This window comes from Amaranthus tricolor, chromosome 8, assembly GCF_026212465.1.
Source record: "Amaranthus tricolor cultivar Red isolate AtriRed21 chromosome 8, ASM2621246v1, whole genome shotgun sequence".
In the NCBI taxonomy this organism is placed as follows: Eukaryota; Viridiplantae; Streptophyta; class Magnoliopsida; order Caryophyllales; family Amaranthaceae; genus Amaranthus; species Amaranthus tricolor.
In genome coordinates, this window is record NC_080054.1 from 23,521,803 (window position 1) to 23,540,522 (window position 18,720).

Here is an 18,720-nt window from a genome sequence, read left to right on the forward strand (position 1 = left end):
TATATCTATTGCGTCTCTTGGAGATACTGTCTCTCACAACAATTTGTGCAAATTTTCATATGAGATGGTTTTATGATGATATTATCTATATTAAGCTACTTTTATACTTATGTTATTTACTTTAGTTTGTTTGACACATAATTTTGAATGTTTCAAATGTTAGAATTATATATTAAAACAGTCACTTTAGTTATTTATTTATAAAAGCCACTTTTAATCTAAAAAATAGTACTCATTTTAATTGTTTAGCATATGCTTCAAAACCTAAAGTAACTATTTTAGGTTTTAACAACAAAAATGAGAATTTAACAGTCAAATTTGAGATAATGAAACTCGTTTACATCATTAATTGTAACATAATTAATCAAGATACATATGATAATATCAATAGCACCATCATATCATTTTGAAGTGTAAAGCTTTTAAAAGAAAACGGTTTAAAAGCAGGTTTTGTGTTCATATTGATTTTTACATACATGTTAAAAATGTAGTTCAATTTTTTAAGTTGAGTCCATTATAAAATCGTAGAAATAACAACTTATCATGTATATTTTGAACACTTATAATATCAATAATGTTTTATTTTAATTATAATTATGAAAATATGTTACGAGATAAACACAATATCTAAAATATTCCCATGGGATAGTGATCCAAGTACGCGTGGTGGTTGAAGAAATAACGCTCGAATTGGATTTAATACACAAACACAAGGGGATATTCCAAGAAACCGACACGAAGAATAGGTGTAAGAACTGGACTGCCAGACTCCTTAATCACTCAACTCTACGTTTCCTCCTTTGATCTGCAAGGGAGTTAACAGTATCTATGGATGGAGTGATGTAGTTTCTTGAAGACGCTCAAGAACACGTACACCAAGGATGGGCAAAACTGGCCAAGGTAACCCAATTGCTAGGCAATTGCAAGGAAAAACACTTAGTGATTCTGAAATTTTATTGATCAAAACATAAACTGAGTTTTACAAGGCTAGGGACGTCTATATATAGACTTGGGGAACGGGGAAATACAATGACAATGCTAAGGACACGTACAACTAACTATAACGGTCATTAAAGTCACGTGCAAAACATGTGCTTTATTTAAAACATAAAAAACAAGCAAAACTAAACATTCTGATATTCTGATAAACGGCTGTTGAACAGGCGACATTCCCCTTGCTTTCTAGTGCTCTTCCAAATGTTGATAATGGTCACTAAGAGTCTTGGTAGCAAGATTCTAGTGTAGAGATTCCATTTCTACCCTTGGTGGTCCCATAGGTCAAGAGATACGATCTGGACATGACTCACAAGGTATGCTGGTCAGAAGATCAATGTTGTTTTGTTTGAACCAGCTGTTAAGTGGGTGACCTTAATCCACCTGTCTAGGGTTCTTCCAATGGTTGTTAATTGTAACCTTGAATCATGATAGGTAGATCCAAGTGTAAAGATTCCAAATCTACCCTTAGAGTCCTCCAAGGAGTCTAGGCTCGTTCTAGCACAAGTCCTCAAAATCAGCTGGTCAATGGAAGTCATCAGTTGTGCTATGTTCTGTTCTAGGCTAGCTGTTGACTGGCAGACCTTCACCATTGATTTCCATGGGTTGTTAATGATGTATAATAATGTTCTTGGGCCAAGGTGTGACGTCCCAAGTACCAAGATTCTAAATCGACCTTGAATGGCTAATGAATCTTTCCTGGTTGATTTGGAAGAGGGCTGCAAGGTCAGCTGTTTGCGAGTTTCAGTCTGACTTTGTTTTGCTGATGTTTCTATATCTTCCGTTTTATTGTTGAATCTACTTCATTACTTGAATATGACTCATTGCCTTACTTTTCATCCTTGCTTCTTGTACTAGTCATCCTTAAACCATCCCAATATGGTTCAGATAGTGAAACAAAAGTTTGTTTTGGTGCAGGTAAATTTTTTTTTTCTTATAACATTTAACTTATATTTTTATCTCATCTACATATTTGACCCACTTTTCGATAAAATATGCTACTATTTTTTATTACATTTTCTCATTATTTTTAATTTCACGTCATTTATACTTGGGGTATTTCTTTGAAATAGATGGACTGGAAAAGTTACTCTCTCTGTCTTACCAATTTTACCCCAATGAAATTGATAGAATAATTTTAAAAAACATAATATATTATTAAAAAGTGAGAAAAATGTGTGCATCAGAAAAACAAAAAAGTTAAATATTTGTTACGAATTAAAGAATAAATGTGTGTCATGTATAAAAATACAAATAGAATAAATGTGATGAGACAAAGTTAGCAGATATATGGAGTAACAAGAGGAGTATAATCATAATTGTTTTTTTTAATTAAATTAAAATTTACATTTCAAAAAAGTCATTAATAAAACTTTGTACATTGCACAAGTTTTATACTAGTAGTGCTATATTTCTAATGTTTCAAATAATTTAAAATGGAAACAAGGAAATCAAATCTTGTCTTAATTACCATAAATATTAAAAGTATATGAAACTTTGAGTTTGATTATGAGAATTTTTTTTTTCACAAATTAGCCCGTAATAAAAAAAATAATACTCTTTCCCTTTTTATATGTTCTTCTTAAATAGAATTTTTGAATTTTAGTGTCAAATTTTAGTTATAATTTTTCATCGATTTATATGAAAAAACATATTCACGTGAGATTTTGTTAGATCCGTCTCAATATATATTTTTCAAATATCAACTTTGTAGAATTTTTTAAAATTTACACTTAAAATTATTTGATTTAAAAATTCACATTGAAATCTAAAAAAAAAAAGTAGAAAGAATAAATGAAAATAGAAGGAATATACCATAGCAGCCCACTAGCCCTCGAGCTCCTTCATGGTGATGGGATAGCTTAAGATAAGAATCTGCATTGTTGTCAAAAAGTAGCAGGATTCTGTTGGAAAACAGGGGGGGCATTTCTGCCTGATTGGCTAACAAATGAGCAAAAGGCCAGCTATTTTTTTTAGGGAATTATTATTTGTCGCCACCTTTTTCATTTTATCGCCACCCCTTCTAACAAAATTACCATATTACCCCTACATTAAAAAAAATTACAAAAATGCCACTTAAGTTAAAAAATGTTTAAGAAATGTAAATGGCACTTAATAACATTGTTATCGCTTAATGACATTATTATCGGAATTATATATATATTGAATTTTCAGAGGCTTTATGGTAGTATATTCGAATTCAAACACGATACCTTCTCTTTAAAAACTCTCTAAAAACAATACGTAAAGTTAAACAAGCTAGAACTCTAGATCGAACATCAATGGCATACCAAGACGTGCATGATAACGATCCGGTAAGTAATTAATCGGTTCGATTTTTGCAAAAAAAAAAAAAAAAATAGGAACGTAGTCGCCCAAACCAGTCGCACAAAACGTGCGACTGGGAGTCGCACGTTTTGTGCGACTGGTTCGTGCGACTGCTTCATAATTTTTTTTATTTTTTTTTATTTTTTTTTATTTTTTTTTTTTTATTTGAATAAAAAAAAAAATAAATAGAAGTCGCACAAAACGTTTTGTGCGACTTCTATTTATTTTTTTTTTTTAACTTCGAATTATAAAATTTATTTTGTTTAATTAAATTATTTTATTTTAATCTATTGTTGTGCTATAATAATGGTATTTTATTATAATTATTTTGTAGAAATAATTATTTTTTAAGTTATTATTATTTTGATATATTATGATAATGTTATTATAATTATTATTTGCAGGACTTTGAAAATTTAGGAGATAATATAGATTATTCTGATAGATTTGTTACCGATAGAGAATTTGATTCTGTAGATGATTTACATACTTGGGCTAATGAGATAGCACTAACAATTGGATTTCAATTTACACGTGCTTCATATAAAAAAAAAGAAGGGCGTTCTAGAGTGAGTCTGTACTTAAGATGTCACCGTTACGATAAAAGAAGTGTTGATTTGCATAACTTAGACAATGCTCCCCGACCAGGTTCCAAAAGTAGGGGTTGTGGGTGTAAATTTATGATTTTAGGAACTAGTCGTAACCCAAAGGAAAGACCTTGGACGGTTAGAGTGTTTCCTGGTGAAAAAGGAATACATAACCATCCGTTCTTCATGTACATAGATGGTCAAATAAGAGTAAATAGGATGACTGTGGATATCAGGCAGCACATACGAGATCTAAGTGCAACTGGCATGCAACCAGCATTTATAATGTCTTCAATTAGAAGAAATTTTCCTCGTTTTTATGCTAGTATGAATCAAATTTACAATGAGAGACAGTCAATGAGGAGAGAAGAGATGGATGGTAGGACTCCTCTTCAACACTGTCTGTATATGGCCACGGAGCATAATTATGTAGTTTGGAGGGACTTGGATAGTGAGGATCAGTTGACTAGATTATTGATTGCGAATCCAACTTCTATCCAGATGCTACGTTCGTGGCCCCATGTTGTGTTGATAGACACAACGTACAAAACGAATAAGCAAAAGTGGCCCCTTTGCGAAATCATTGGAATGACGCCAACGAATCATAATTTCTTGGTTGCATTATGTTTGATGCGAGATGAGGCGGCTGTGTCTTATTCTTGGGTGTTGGAGAGGTTGAGGGATATTTACGGGACAGTGCAGACGCCGGATGTAATCGTAACGGATCGAGATGAGGGTTTGTTTGCAGCTATTCATGCTGTCTTTCCAGGTAAACATGTTTAAATTATTAATTATCGTCGATCTATGTATTATATATTTCTGAATTAATTTTAAATTTATGTTTAATGCAGATGTACGACATCTATTATGCGTATGGCATATTGGCAATGACGTGGAGAACATGGTCGATAAATTGTGTGGCGGCAAGAAAAATCAACAGGGCCAGTTATTCAGGCAAACAAAATGGAACCCCTTGGTTAACAGTATGACGATCGCCGATTTTGAAAACAGATGGGAAGGGATTGTGTCCACTTGGTCGACTAGGAACCGGAGAGTCGTGCAATATTTGGCAGGAACATGGATTCCTCACAAAGAGAAATTTGTGCGTGCGTGGACGAATGATTGTTTGCACTTGGGTAACCAGACTACCAGTAGAGTTGAAAGTCAACACTCTTCCTTCAAGTACTACTTGGGTAGCGGTAATAGCTCATTCGATACGCTGTTTAAAAGGGCGCACGCACAAATTACGAATCAACAATCAAAAATAAGACAAGCTCTTGAGGAATCTAAGAATTCCATTTCAAGAACGTCGCGACTAAATTTTCTACGACCGTTGTATCGTCATGTTTCTATATTTGCCTTGGAACTATTGATGATGGAGCACAACCGGATGCTAACCCTGGGCAGTTGTCTTTTAGAAAAATGCGGTTGTGTCATTCAAAAAACCCACGGATTATCATGCGCGTGTTACTGTTACTTGTCTATCAGGTCTAATGGTGCTTTGTACTTGGACGATATACATCCGTTTTGGAAAACGTTAAAGTATTTAGATGCAGAAGAAGACGCGAACGAAGAAGTACGGCACGCAAACGCCGATGATAAAGAGTACTTTCAATCGTTGGTGGATGAAGTTTTAAAATCCGACCCCTCAGTACTACGACACGTCTCTCAGGTACTTGAACATGAGCTGCACCCCGATGGTGACGACATACCTGAGCCCGAAGCAAGTCCACCGAGGAAAGGAAGACCAATGACAAGCAGAACCTTGAGGAGAAACAAAAGTGCGTTTGAGTACAGTAGATCGTCCTCAAGAGGTCGCGGATCAAGATCATCATCACGCGGGAGATCCAGTGGTAGATCAAGCAGCCGGTCGCATCAATCGTCAGTTGGAATTAACTTCAGTTTCAACTTATCAGGTACTCTTATTTCTTTTCATTTAATCTTATATGTTTTATATCAATATTGGCGTAATGATATATTGTTATTTATTCAGATGGTGCAGCAGGTCGTGATTTTTCACTTTTTCCGTGGCCAGATCACATTCCATTTATTCTTCCGCCATATCTGTTTGATTGGATTGATGTTATAGGTGACGGTAATTGTGGATTTAGAGCTATTGCCGCCACAGAGTTAGGGGGTGAGGAAGCATGGCCTCTGTTACGACGTGCAATGAGTTTGGAAATGGAAACGCATAGAGAACAATATGCACGCTTATATTTATCAACAGATTCGATGGAGGAAGCTATATTCAGAGTTGGTGCCCACAATAAAGGACCTGCTCCGTACGATCACTGGTTGGAAGCGACAACACTGTATTCTGCAGCAACATTTTTAAACATAGCAATTGCGTATTATGGCTCTGCGGATGGTCATCCAATGTACAATTGTTTAGTGCTTCCTTTAAGAAGAACAGGGGGAATGCATGGCGTGAATAAACTTATACATATTCTTTGGGTAAACGGGAATCATTATGTTCAGCTTTTAATGAACGATGATTCATCTCCACTGCCGCCAGTCCAACAAAATTGGAGAGCAGCTAACAATTCATGTGCAGATTTAGAAAGACAATATCATAATAGGATATCACTTTGGAGTAGAATGTGCAACATACAACGACAACAGCATAATAACACCGCCGGAGACGCGGTGAATTTAGATTCTCCATAGTGTTTATATATAATTCAATTGTTCGGCGGGGACCACATCTCTGCCCTTGTCTTGTTCGGCATGTCAGCTTGACGCGGATGGGGGCGGAAGGCTGGGAAGTACTCGTAAATCCATGTCTGCAACAGTGTCAGGCAACCAGCAATAGTCTTGCACCCAGTCCTTGTCGCCATACCCAGTTGGCGATACATGTGAGCAAGCGTCACTGCACCCCAAGCAATATCAGCCTCATCAGCGGTAACAGTAACAACAGGGTGAGGACGCATCCCGACTCTAGTCTTATCCACGAGCAACGTGGAACCTACTATAGCCATGTAGTAGGCGGTACGTTGAGTATCCATAGACTGAGAACGGTGGCATAGCTGCAACAGTGCACCAACATTAATGCTGCCGCTTGTGAAGTGCCCCTTCGCACGCAGCTCCGACAATGGCATACCAAAAAGGCCGGCCAGGCCAAGCTGCCATTCATTATCAGACGGTTGCACGGGAAGTGAACCGTCAATGCCAATTCCCAAGATGCGTTGCACGTCGTGCAACATTATGGTCATCTCCCCCCACGGCATGTGGAAGGTGTTGGTGTCAGGCTGCCACCTTTCCACAAATGCCGTAATGAGAGCACTGTTGATGTGCTGGTGCATTATATACGGCAGCCGACCAAGGGGAGTACCAGGTAACACTCTGTACAATTCATCAGACATGTCCTGAAGTCTAATGATTGAATCCAACATTTTCTTCCGAGCACGACATTCCAAAATCGGAGGGGTGCGCTCCGATCCCTCAAGCCTTTGCTACGTGCCCACCGTAGCTGGGTATTAAAGTAGTATCAACAGGGCCCCCGGGCTGGGCTGATGTGATTAACCAGTCCGTGTCCGCGGACTGCGATCGCCTCCTCCCCCGTGGAGCCGCATCCTCAGCCTGGCTTACTCCTGCCTGATCAGAAGTGCCACTCGAGCCCTGCCCTCTACTCTTGAACTTAACAGCATGGCCTCTTACGATCGTCCAATCAACAGGATGACATGCAGACTCATCCTGACCAAGAGACTCTTCCCGACTAAGAGACTCGTCGTAATCAGTATCATCGTCACCTGAGCCGACCGTATGACTATGTAGGCTACTTTGGCGCTCAAAGCGACTACGCACTTGCTCTAGGGTACTTGAACGTTGGGCCTGACTATGTATGGCCGCTTGTTCTTGCCTTGCTCGCCTTGCAGATCCCGTAACCCCCCTCTCATGGGGATCACCTCTCAGTAAAGTAGGCCTAGATCTATTGCCGCTTAATAAACCTCTAAAAAACCCTTTTCCTTTACCTTGATTTCCAGCCATTTACTAGAATTTTCATAATTTAAATTAAGACAACATTTTAAATTACTTAAAATCAAATAAATTAAAAACAAGCAACACGTAAAATATTTCACATTTACAAATAATTAAACAATTATTATATTCATAAATATTTAAACAACTCAAATTTAATAAATTAATTACACTAAACAAATTCATTACAATAAAAAAAAAATAAAAAAAAAATTAAAACCGGTCGCACGAACCGGTCGCACAAAATGTGCGACTGTACAGTCGCACATTTTGTGCGACCGGTTCGTGCAACCGGTTCGTGCGACCGGTTTTAATTTTTTTTTTTTTCTTTTTCGAATACGTAAATCAATAACTACTTCTTACAACAACATTATCATAATACATATTATTACAACATTTACTAAATAACATTAACTAACAACAAACTCTTTCAAAAATTTTAAAAAAAAAAAAAAAAAAAAAAAAAATTTGGTTTTGGCCCAGTCGCACAAAACGTGCGACTGTACAGTCGCACGTTTTGTGCGACTGGGCCGAATCCAAAATTTTTTTTTTTTTTTTTTGCTTCGATTGATTTAAAAAAAACTTACCTCGAATTTTTGTTGACGATTTCGATTCCAAAGTTTTAGCTCCGCTTAATTTTATGTGAAGAATTTGATTTTATGGAAGTGATGAAAGTGTTATTGAGTGGATTTGAAGTGTTTTTATATAAGTTATAAGCTTAGTGGCATTTTCGTAATTTTTTAAATTTCAGGGGTAAAGTCGTAATTTCATTCAAGGGGGGGTGGCGATAAAATGAAATTGGTGGCGACAAATAAGAAATGGGTTTTTTTATGATGTTGTTAGGACTTAGGAGTAATTTCCAATGCTTCTACCATGCATGTGAGCAAGTGTCATTCAAAAAAAGTAATATCAATAAATTATCATAAATGATAATTTAAATATCAATAAAGTAAATAAAATAAAAAAATAAATTAAAATTTTAAAAGCCTCACTCTATTAAATTCTTTACATAAAAATTATTTGCCAATATTATAAATTAATGTGCTATTACTGAAATAATTGATTGCCCCAAATTTAATTTTTTTAGATTTTAAAATATTATGTTTGAAAATGAATATTATTTTCTCAAAACAACCTTATAATGAAAATGAAAATGATAATATATTGTATTTTATATTAAAGTAAAAAGTGAGATTCTATAATGTTTTTAGTATAAAATTATAATCTTACAACATACAAATGTATTGTCATGTCATACTATAACATCCAATAATTATGCTGCATTTGACAGATGATTGTTAGATTGACATTTGTCATTTAGTAGCAACAATATAATATTGTATGTTTGTATGATTCATTCATCACCCTTGATTTGTGATTTATTTTTAATCTATAAGTTAAAATATAGCCAAGTGAGATTGTTTGATTCGTCTTAATGCAAAAATCCTTAATATTAAATTTTTATAATTTTTTATTATACATATTAGAGATTTTAGCGATTAAAATAGTGTATTAGACTGCATAAAAAGTCGAACGTTACATGTATTTTAGAACGGACGAATACTACATAATTAAAATTTTAAATAATGCAAATTTGATTTAAAAATTCATAAAATTATTATTATTTAATTTATTGTTATTAAATAGCTACAAAATACGAAGTATATTTTTGTTATAATTTTCAAAATTAGTTTTTCATATTATACTAAATCAAAGAGTTTTTAAATTTTTTTTTGAAGATGGAGTTTTTTAATTTGTACTTAGTGGAATATTAACTCAAATTGTGAAAATAGGCAAAAAAAATTAATTGATTATAAGTTTATAACTAAAAAAATATTGATATAAACTCAAAAATTTAATAAACTTTTTAAAAATTGGTTGAGTTTATGAGGTTCAATCGAATTGACTTTGGTTAAATAATAATTAAAGATATTTTAAGTCAATAAGCAATAGGTGTGAGTAATTAAATTTTTCTTCAAAATTTAAAAATTTAAAATAAAAAGTAAACTTATGTGAAATACTCCCTCCGATCTTTTAATTTAGTCCCATTTTCTTATTTGGCAAAACCTTTGAATTAGTCCCATTTCTATTTTTGGTAATCCTTTTTTACTTAAATACCCTTAGTTCACACACGTAATTACGAATTTACCCCCGTAAACCCTTAAATACCCTTATTTAAAAATACCCAACTACCACCTTTTACATGGACCCCACACAATCCTTAATATGCGTGCCCAAGAAAATGGGACTAAATTAAAGGACCGGAGGGAGTACATTTTATGACTTTTCCTCACAAGAATACATCTTTTAGCTTAGTGGTAAACCACATGTTATTTCATAGCATGAGCTAGAGGTTCAAACCCCTTAATTAAGGGGAATGACTACAAATATTATTCCTATTTATATGCAAATTAGGAGTTTGATAAAATATCCTAACTAAAATAGAAATGAGATATTCCCTAACTGAAATGGAAGATTTGATATTCTATAATATTATATCTTAACTAAAATAGAAGATATGATATAAGATAATATCTAACTAAAATTGAAAATATTATTATTATTTTTTTAATATTACATTATTCACTAATAAAGATTCATAAGAAATCTAAATCAGAGATAAAAATTAGCAAGTACATAAAAACTTAACCTAATATAATTCAAAATTAACAAAACTGCGATTGTTATATATGAAATCTGATAATTCTGAATATCCTCTTCTACGTCGTTGTTTGAACAATCTTCTACGAGGGGGTCTTTCGATCTGTTGTAGTTTTGAGTTACAATTGAATTTGATGTAGTTGATGGTTATTGCAATTTTGGTGTCTGCTGCATTATCACATTAATCTCTACCAACAAATCAATTAGAGACCAAAATTCATAACCCCAAACTCTCTCGGGGAGAGAGATCAAAACCCAATATATGGGTAGAATCAACATAATAAATTGGTAGAACAGCTCTCCTGTAGGAAGAGAAGAAATATTTATTCTAATCATATTGAAAGAGCTTAAAACGGAAAAATTAAAGGCTTACCAACTACCAAAACGTTGACGATAGCTCCAAACCAACTATAGAGATTAAGATTTTTTTAAAGAAAATAGAAAATATTATATTCCTAAGGAAATATGCTAATTAGAAATTTTTTTCATATCATCATCATCATACCCAGTAAAAAATAATTTAAAATTTTTATAAGACTGAAAAAAAATCCTATTTACACCGAGAAAAAAAATAACATAAATTTAATTGACATAATACGTAGCATTAACACATTTTGTTGGATCTACCATTTTTCTATGAACTCGTAATTTAGCCAAAACCAATCGAGTATCAGTGGTTACTAGCTTAAAAAATTTGTCTCACAATCCTTAAAACACTCGATTCAAAAAAAATGAAAAAGTGCGCCAAATCTGATCATATTTCATCCCTTTAATTTTTTTTTTGCCTTCAAATTTTGTAAATTTTTATTTTTATTTCATCATGTTATTTATTTCTCGACACGTACTACATTTGTAGTTATTTTTTGTACTTTAATTTAATATATCCTTGTTTAAACTTTAAACCTTAAAAGTCGTTACCTATTAATTAATTTTTCTCAATTGAAGAAAAAAGCGAGTTACCGGCCACAACAATGTCCATGATATATTATTTTCTTTTTTATGTTAAAACAATTACCCCAATTTAGAGTTTTGAATGCTAATTCAAATTTCATTTTTCCTAGATATGATAATTAATTAAATATTGTTGAATTTTGTATTTATTGTTTTTTTGATAGATGTGTCATTGAAGTTAACTTCAATTTTAAATATTTGATTTTTGTTCATTTCTTGTCTAGTTTGTTGGGAAAATTTTATGATCCTTGTAGTTTATTTATTAGAGCTAACATTGTTAAAGAGAAATATCAAAATAAGGTTACACAGATTTAATATGACAAAGTTTTGGATCACCATGTGAAATAAAAATAAGAGATATTTTACATGATAGGTATATGGAATTTTGTAAAAGGCTAGTGGTAGCAAATTTTTTTAAAAAATTTAGCATTGTACTTTTGGAATTTAAGCTGCTGTAATATTAATGCCCAAAATACGTTTTATTATACGTTAAGTTGTGAAATTTCATTTGCCCTTATCTTTTTTCACTAAAATACAGTAACCTTCTTTCCTTAAAATTCCACAAATTAACATTGTACTTTTAGAATTTAATTTTTCGTAACATTAATGCCCAAAAAATGTTAGATTATATGTTAAGTTGTGAAATTCCAAAAGCACAATGCTGTTTTGTGGAACTTTTTTTTAAGATTTGCTATCACTAACCTTTTGCAAAAGTTCGTACTTACCATATAGAATATCCCTAAAGATAAAGTCTCTCAACCACTTGAAAAAAATCGAAAACCTAGGGTCACGACATGGAATGATAAAATTTGATGTTACAATTATTTTGTGATTAAGAATATAATTTTAAAATATTAAGAGGCGGAGAGTTTAAATATTGGTCCTATAAATTTTTTTTTAAATTTGGATAATAACTTTGACCCTCTCTAACTAAAATGAAGATGACACAAATTCATTGAATATAGTGACTAATCCGTTACACATTATGATTAAAATCAATAGCGAATCTTGCAATATCCGTATTGATATTAATCATAATGTGTAAGAGCATACTCACTCCATTTTAATAAACTTGTCACGTTTTTATTTTAATTCCTTTTAATATTAGTTGTTTTTATTTTTAGGGTAATGATATTTATAGCTTTTAGGACTATACATAAAAATTAACAAATTCTCTTTATTATTAATAATTTTAAACTTTCAAGAGAATCCAAATTAAAAATTGAGAAACAATAAATATTTTAAATAATCATTTCAACTTTCCAAGAAAAAATAAATGTTAAAATAATTAAATATAATTAAATGTTTATGTTTTCAAAATAAAAATAATATTAAATTACATAAATTAAATACAAGGTTCTTTCTTATAAATACAGCCCTTATAACTTATAACTGTATATATTATTTTTCTATTTTTATTTATTGATATAATCCTACGTCTTTAACACGTTTAGTCTTTATATTATCTCTTTTATTCCTAAACACTCCATAACTTAAACACTCTATACACAACTTTTTAATCAGCGAGTGATTTACAAACAGAACAAAGTAGTTGGTACAAAAGGAATAAGTGGTAAAAGATGTCTAATTGTGTACCGTAGTTTTTGGTGCAGAGTCCATACTCCAAAGTGGAAGACGACCAGTCTACTAAGCTATTAAATGATTAAATCAGCTAGCTAAACAGTCCAAGTGGTAGCATAAGCGCTTATATTTTTTGGTCAAGTCAATATTACACATTTACTGCTCAATCAATTCATCTCTATCTTGTGTATTTTTTTAAATAATATCTTATTCATTAATAGAGAGTCATATAATATTTATATCAGAGATAAAAATTAGTAAATACATAACAACTGTAATTAAAGATAAATTAAAATTAAAAAAACAATGATTCGTATATGAGATCTCACAATTCTGAATATCCTCTTTCACATCGCTGTTTGACACAACCTTCTACGAGGGAATCTTTCGATCTCTTGTAGTCTTGACATAGAATTGAATTTGATGTAGTTGATGGTAATTGCAATTTTGGTGTCTACTACATTATTGAATTAATCTCTACCAACAAATCAATTACAAACCAAACTTCATAACTCCAAACTCTCACGAAGAGAGAGATCAAAACTCAATATATGAGTAGTATCAACCCAATGAATGGGTAGAATAACTCTTTATATTGTGGATTGGGTCTTGGCAAATACCATATTCAACGAGTCTTGTATACGACCGTTTTACTGTAAAATAAAGTACAATTAGTTTATTTTTCAAATTGATTACTACTTTGAGTTGTAAGTGATTACTTTAATGTTACATGTATTTCTAATATCAAAGCCGTCTTGAAAATTTTGGAGGCAATGTGCAAAATTTTTATTTTGCGCCTTATTTATAGTAAATATATTTATTTTATTAATAAACTTAACATATTTCTTTTTTGACTAATTTTTCATAAATGGGAGAAAGAAGGGGCCATATGAAGTCGATCACCTCGCACATCCTCAAAGACCCCTCTGCCTAATACTTTAAATCATAAAACTTATCAATTTAAAACTACATTTTAAGGTTATCATTGGCTACTATAAGATTACTAGTTATCACTTTAAAGTTATAAATAATCACGATTAAGATTATAAGAAAATAACTTTTATTACAATTAGTGATCAATTTAATGTTATAATTTATCACTTAGAGTGTAATTAATCGCTTTAAATTTATAAGTGTACATCAAATTAGTCTAATAGAAATATTCTTACCATAAAACTGTCTAATTCGAGAATTTGTACTCTATATGTCCTTCTCATTTTGCACTATTTTTCATTGTAATTTGTTCAACTGATTTTATACTCTTTATTTTTTTGGCAATGATCATAACTTCATTTTTTAAATGTTATTTACAAACTTACATTTTCTTTTCATATTAAACAACTCATTTCTATTCCTCGCTTACTTTTTCTTATCTTGATTTTGCACTCTTTGGCTCAATTTTTCTTTCTATTAACTTTCACCTAATTTTTAATAAGTGAAAATGAGAAAAACAAAAAATTCTCCCTTCAATTCAGAAATAATATTTTATTTTTTTGGGTAAGTTCACCTTAAATATCCCATTGCCATTTAAAGTGTCTTTTCTGTTACCAATTCACCTTTTTAAAAAATTCCATTTTAATTCAAAAAGCATGTTTTTTTTACCAATTTACCCTTAAAATTATATACTTATCATCTACTATTTGAGTGATTTGCCTAATTGGAGTTGAAAAATAATATAATTTCAACTCTGGTGTTCTTTAAAACTTAACTACCAAAATGGTGTTCATATAAAAAAATAGTTTTAATAAGCTATATTTTTTTGATTTGGTAATTCCAAACCTACAAGAGAATAAAATTGTTTTGTCAAGCAAATATATGCATTAAACAAATTAAAAAAATTTCACAAGTCTTACAGAAAGAGTAAAATATCCTAAAAAAATTCTGTAATGTAAAGAACAAATAAAATTCTCAATTAGATTTCTTCTTGTTTCAAATACGCAAATCCCTAAATTTATAATGACAACCATTATATTTAAACGAAGAACGATAAAAAATAGAAATGAAAATTTGAAAATTACCTCCATTGAACAATGAAAAAAAATCACAATTAGAATAGTGTAATGCTGTGATTGGTAGCGGTTGTGGTGGGAAGTCGGCGGTTGGCATGGATAGTGGCTGTCGTTGGTCTCTTCAAGTCCCCCTCATCAGTTTTACAGATTTTTAGTTTAAGGATTTTAAAAAATTAATAGGCTTGCTATTGAAATTGGAATAAATTTAGTTTTGGTTTAGTTTTGTTTGGGAGAGAATTAATAGGTTTGGAACTTCCCAAACCACAATCAAATAAATGTAGTTAATTTTTTTTAACGAAGACTAGTTTGGGAAATAAATATTGGTAAGCACCAATCTGACAATTTTTTTATTTTTCAACACTATTTAGGTAAATCATTTCTACTATTTAGACTAACCCTTATCCTGTCTAAATATTACATCAAATCAATACTTCCTCCCTTTCATATTAGTTGTAATATTGGTAATAATAACACTATTTATTTATCACTTTTATTTGTGATTAGTTTTTAATCTATAGATTAAAATATAGTCAAGTGAGATCTTGTTTGATTCGTCTCATTGCAAAGATTATTATATTAAATTTTTATAATTTTTTATCATACATAATTAGAAATATTAAGAATTAAATTAGTGTATTAAATTGCGTGAAAAAAAAATTAATGCTAAGTAAATTGCAACGGAACATGTAAGGGGATATTTGGTATGAACTTTTTGATACCAAATAAGAGATTTAATTACCGTTATTCCATATTTTTTGTTTGGTATGATATTAGGTTAATTCAATCCCTTTTTTGAGGGTAATGGATACCCTTATTTTGTTACCACTCATTTATGTCAAGTAAAAAATTCCCCTTGTATAATCAAGTAAGTATTTTTCTTACATTTTCATACCAAACAACATATAACTACGACCCATACACTTACCCTTACTCCTTTTTAACATTTCCCTTTCCATTACATTTTATGTTCTCGTACCAAACACCTTAGGAGTGAATTGAAATTATTATATATAATCCTGCCGAGACTTGAACTTCAATTTCCAATACACTTCCTTCTGTAAGCTAACAAAAAACAAGGGTGATGCTATTTTTCGCCACCCCTTTTCATTTTATCGCCACCCCCCCTGTAAAATAACATTTTTACCCCTGTATTTAAAAAAATTACAAAATTGCCACTATACTTAAAAATTAATTAATAAATGTAAATCACGCTTAATAACACTAATAAGAATTTAACGCGTAAGATTTGTCTATATATATGGAATTCTGAGATGCGTATGAAATACGAATTCAAACACGGTACTATCTCTCTAAAAACTGGTATTATCTCTCTAAAAAGTGTTAAAGAAGTGGTAAGTTGGTAACCCGTAATTGGTTAAATATGGCTAACGAAAGCGACTATGAGTCGGATGCGGTACGTAAAGTTGTCGTTGGAAAATTAAAAAAAAAAAAAAAAAAGGCGCACAAATCTGGGCGCCTGAACCATGGTTCAGGCGCAAAAAACTGGGCGCCTGAACCATGGTTCAGGCGCATAGATCTGTGCGCCTGTGAATTTTTTTTTTTTTTCCGTATTAATTATTTTTAAATTATTATTATTATTATTGTTAGTACTATTTTTTATTTTCCGTATTAATTTTTTTTTATTTTCCGTATAAATTTTTATTGTTGATAAATTTAAATTTTTAAGATTTTTTTATTTACGTAATGTTTTTAATTTGTTGTTGTTGTTGTCATTATTATTATTATTATTATTGTAGTCATTAATGTACTTAATTTATATTATTTATATTTCAAATTTGCAGGAGTTTGAAAACTTTGGAGACAACGTAGACTACTCCGGTAGCTTTGTTACGGATAGGGAATTTATCTCCTTAGATGAGTTACATAGTTGGGCCGATGCGATAGCAATAACAATCGGTTTTCAATTTACACGTGCTTCTTATAAAAAGAAAGAAGGACGTTCTAGAGTTAGTGTCTATTTAAGATGTCACCGCTATGGTAATATTAGGGGTGATGTACATAATCTAGATAATACTGCCCGACCTGGTTCTAAAAGTAGAAGTTGCGGGTGTAAATTTATGATTGTAGGAAGTAGTCGTAAACCACCAGAAAGACCTTAGACGGTAAGGGTGTGTCCTGGTGAAAAGGGAAAACATAACCACCCGTTCTTGGTGTACAGAGATGGTCATGTAAGGGCAAATAGGATTAATGTAGACATTCGGGAGCACATACGACAGCTTAGTGCAACCGGAATGCAACCGGCCTTTATTATGAATTCTATTAGAGATAATTTTCCTGGTTTTTATGCTAGTATGAATCAGATATATAATATTAGACAATCAATAAGGAGAGAAGAGATGGAGGGTAGGACTCCCCTTCAACACTGTCTTCATATGGCCACAGAACTTAATTATGTGGTATGGACAGACTTGGATAACGAAGGGCAATTGAGCAGACTATTAATTGCAAATCCTACCTCTATCCAAATGATACGTACGTGGCCGTATGTTGTGCTGATAGATACAACGTACAAAACGAACAAACAAAAGTGGCCACTATGTGAAGTGATCGGAATGACGCCAACCAATCACAATTTCTTGGTTGCGTTTTGTTTGATGCGAGATGAGGCGGCTGTGTCGTATTCGTGGGTGCTGCAGGGATTGAGAGATATTTTTGGCACTGCTCAGACTCCTAGCGTCATTGTAACTGATCGAGACGAAGGTTTATCTGCAGCTATTCGTGACGTCTTCCCAGGTAAAAAGGCTTTGCTGATTCATTATTGTGGTTATATCTAATGATAATGTCTTAATTACGTTCAATGTTTTGTTTAATGTAGATGTGCGGCATTTGTTATGCATCTGGCATATTGGCAACGACGTTGAGAACATGGTGGACAAGTTGTGTGGCGGCAAGAAAAATCAACAAGGGCAGGTATTCAGGTTAAGTAGATGGAACCCCTTGGTTGAAAGTTCTACGATCGAGGAATATGAAGATAAATGGCAAGAGATCATCAGTACGTGGTCGGTTAGGAACAAAAAGGTCGTTCGGTATTTGACTGGAACATGGATTCCACTGAGAGAGAAATTTGTCCGTGCGTGGACGAATGATTGTTTACACTTGGGTAACCGGACTACCAGCAGAGTCGAAAGCCAACACTCGTCTTTTAAGTATTACCTTGGTAGCGGTAATAGCTCATTCGATACCCTTTTCAAAAGGGCGCACACACAGATTACAAATCAGCAAGCTACAATCCGACAAGCGCTACAGGATTCCATGTCTTCTGTACAAAGATCGATGCGACAGCATTACTTTAGACCTCTATATCGCCACGTATCTCTCTATGCCTTGGAGCAGCTCCAGCTTGAGTATAACCGCATGTTAGAACTCGGTGATTTTGTGTTTAATAAATGTGGTTGTGTACTTCAACAAACCCATGGATTGCCGTGTGCATGTTATTTACATATGTCCATCGGATCACATGGTGCTTTGTATTTGGATGACATTCATGAATTCTGGAGTACTTTGAGGTACACCGAGGTAGGAGACGAAACCGATGAAGGAGTACGATACCCGAATAGGTGCACACGCAAACGGACCTGCTCTTTTCATGCACTGGATGGATGCACCGATGG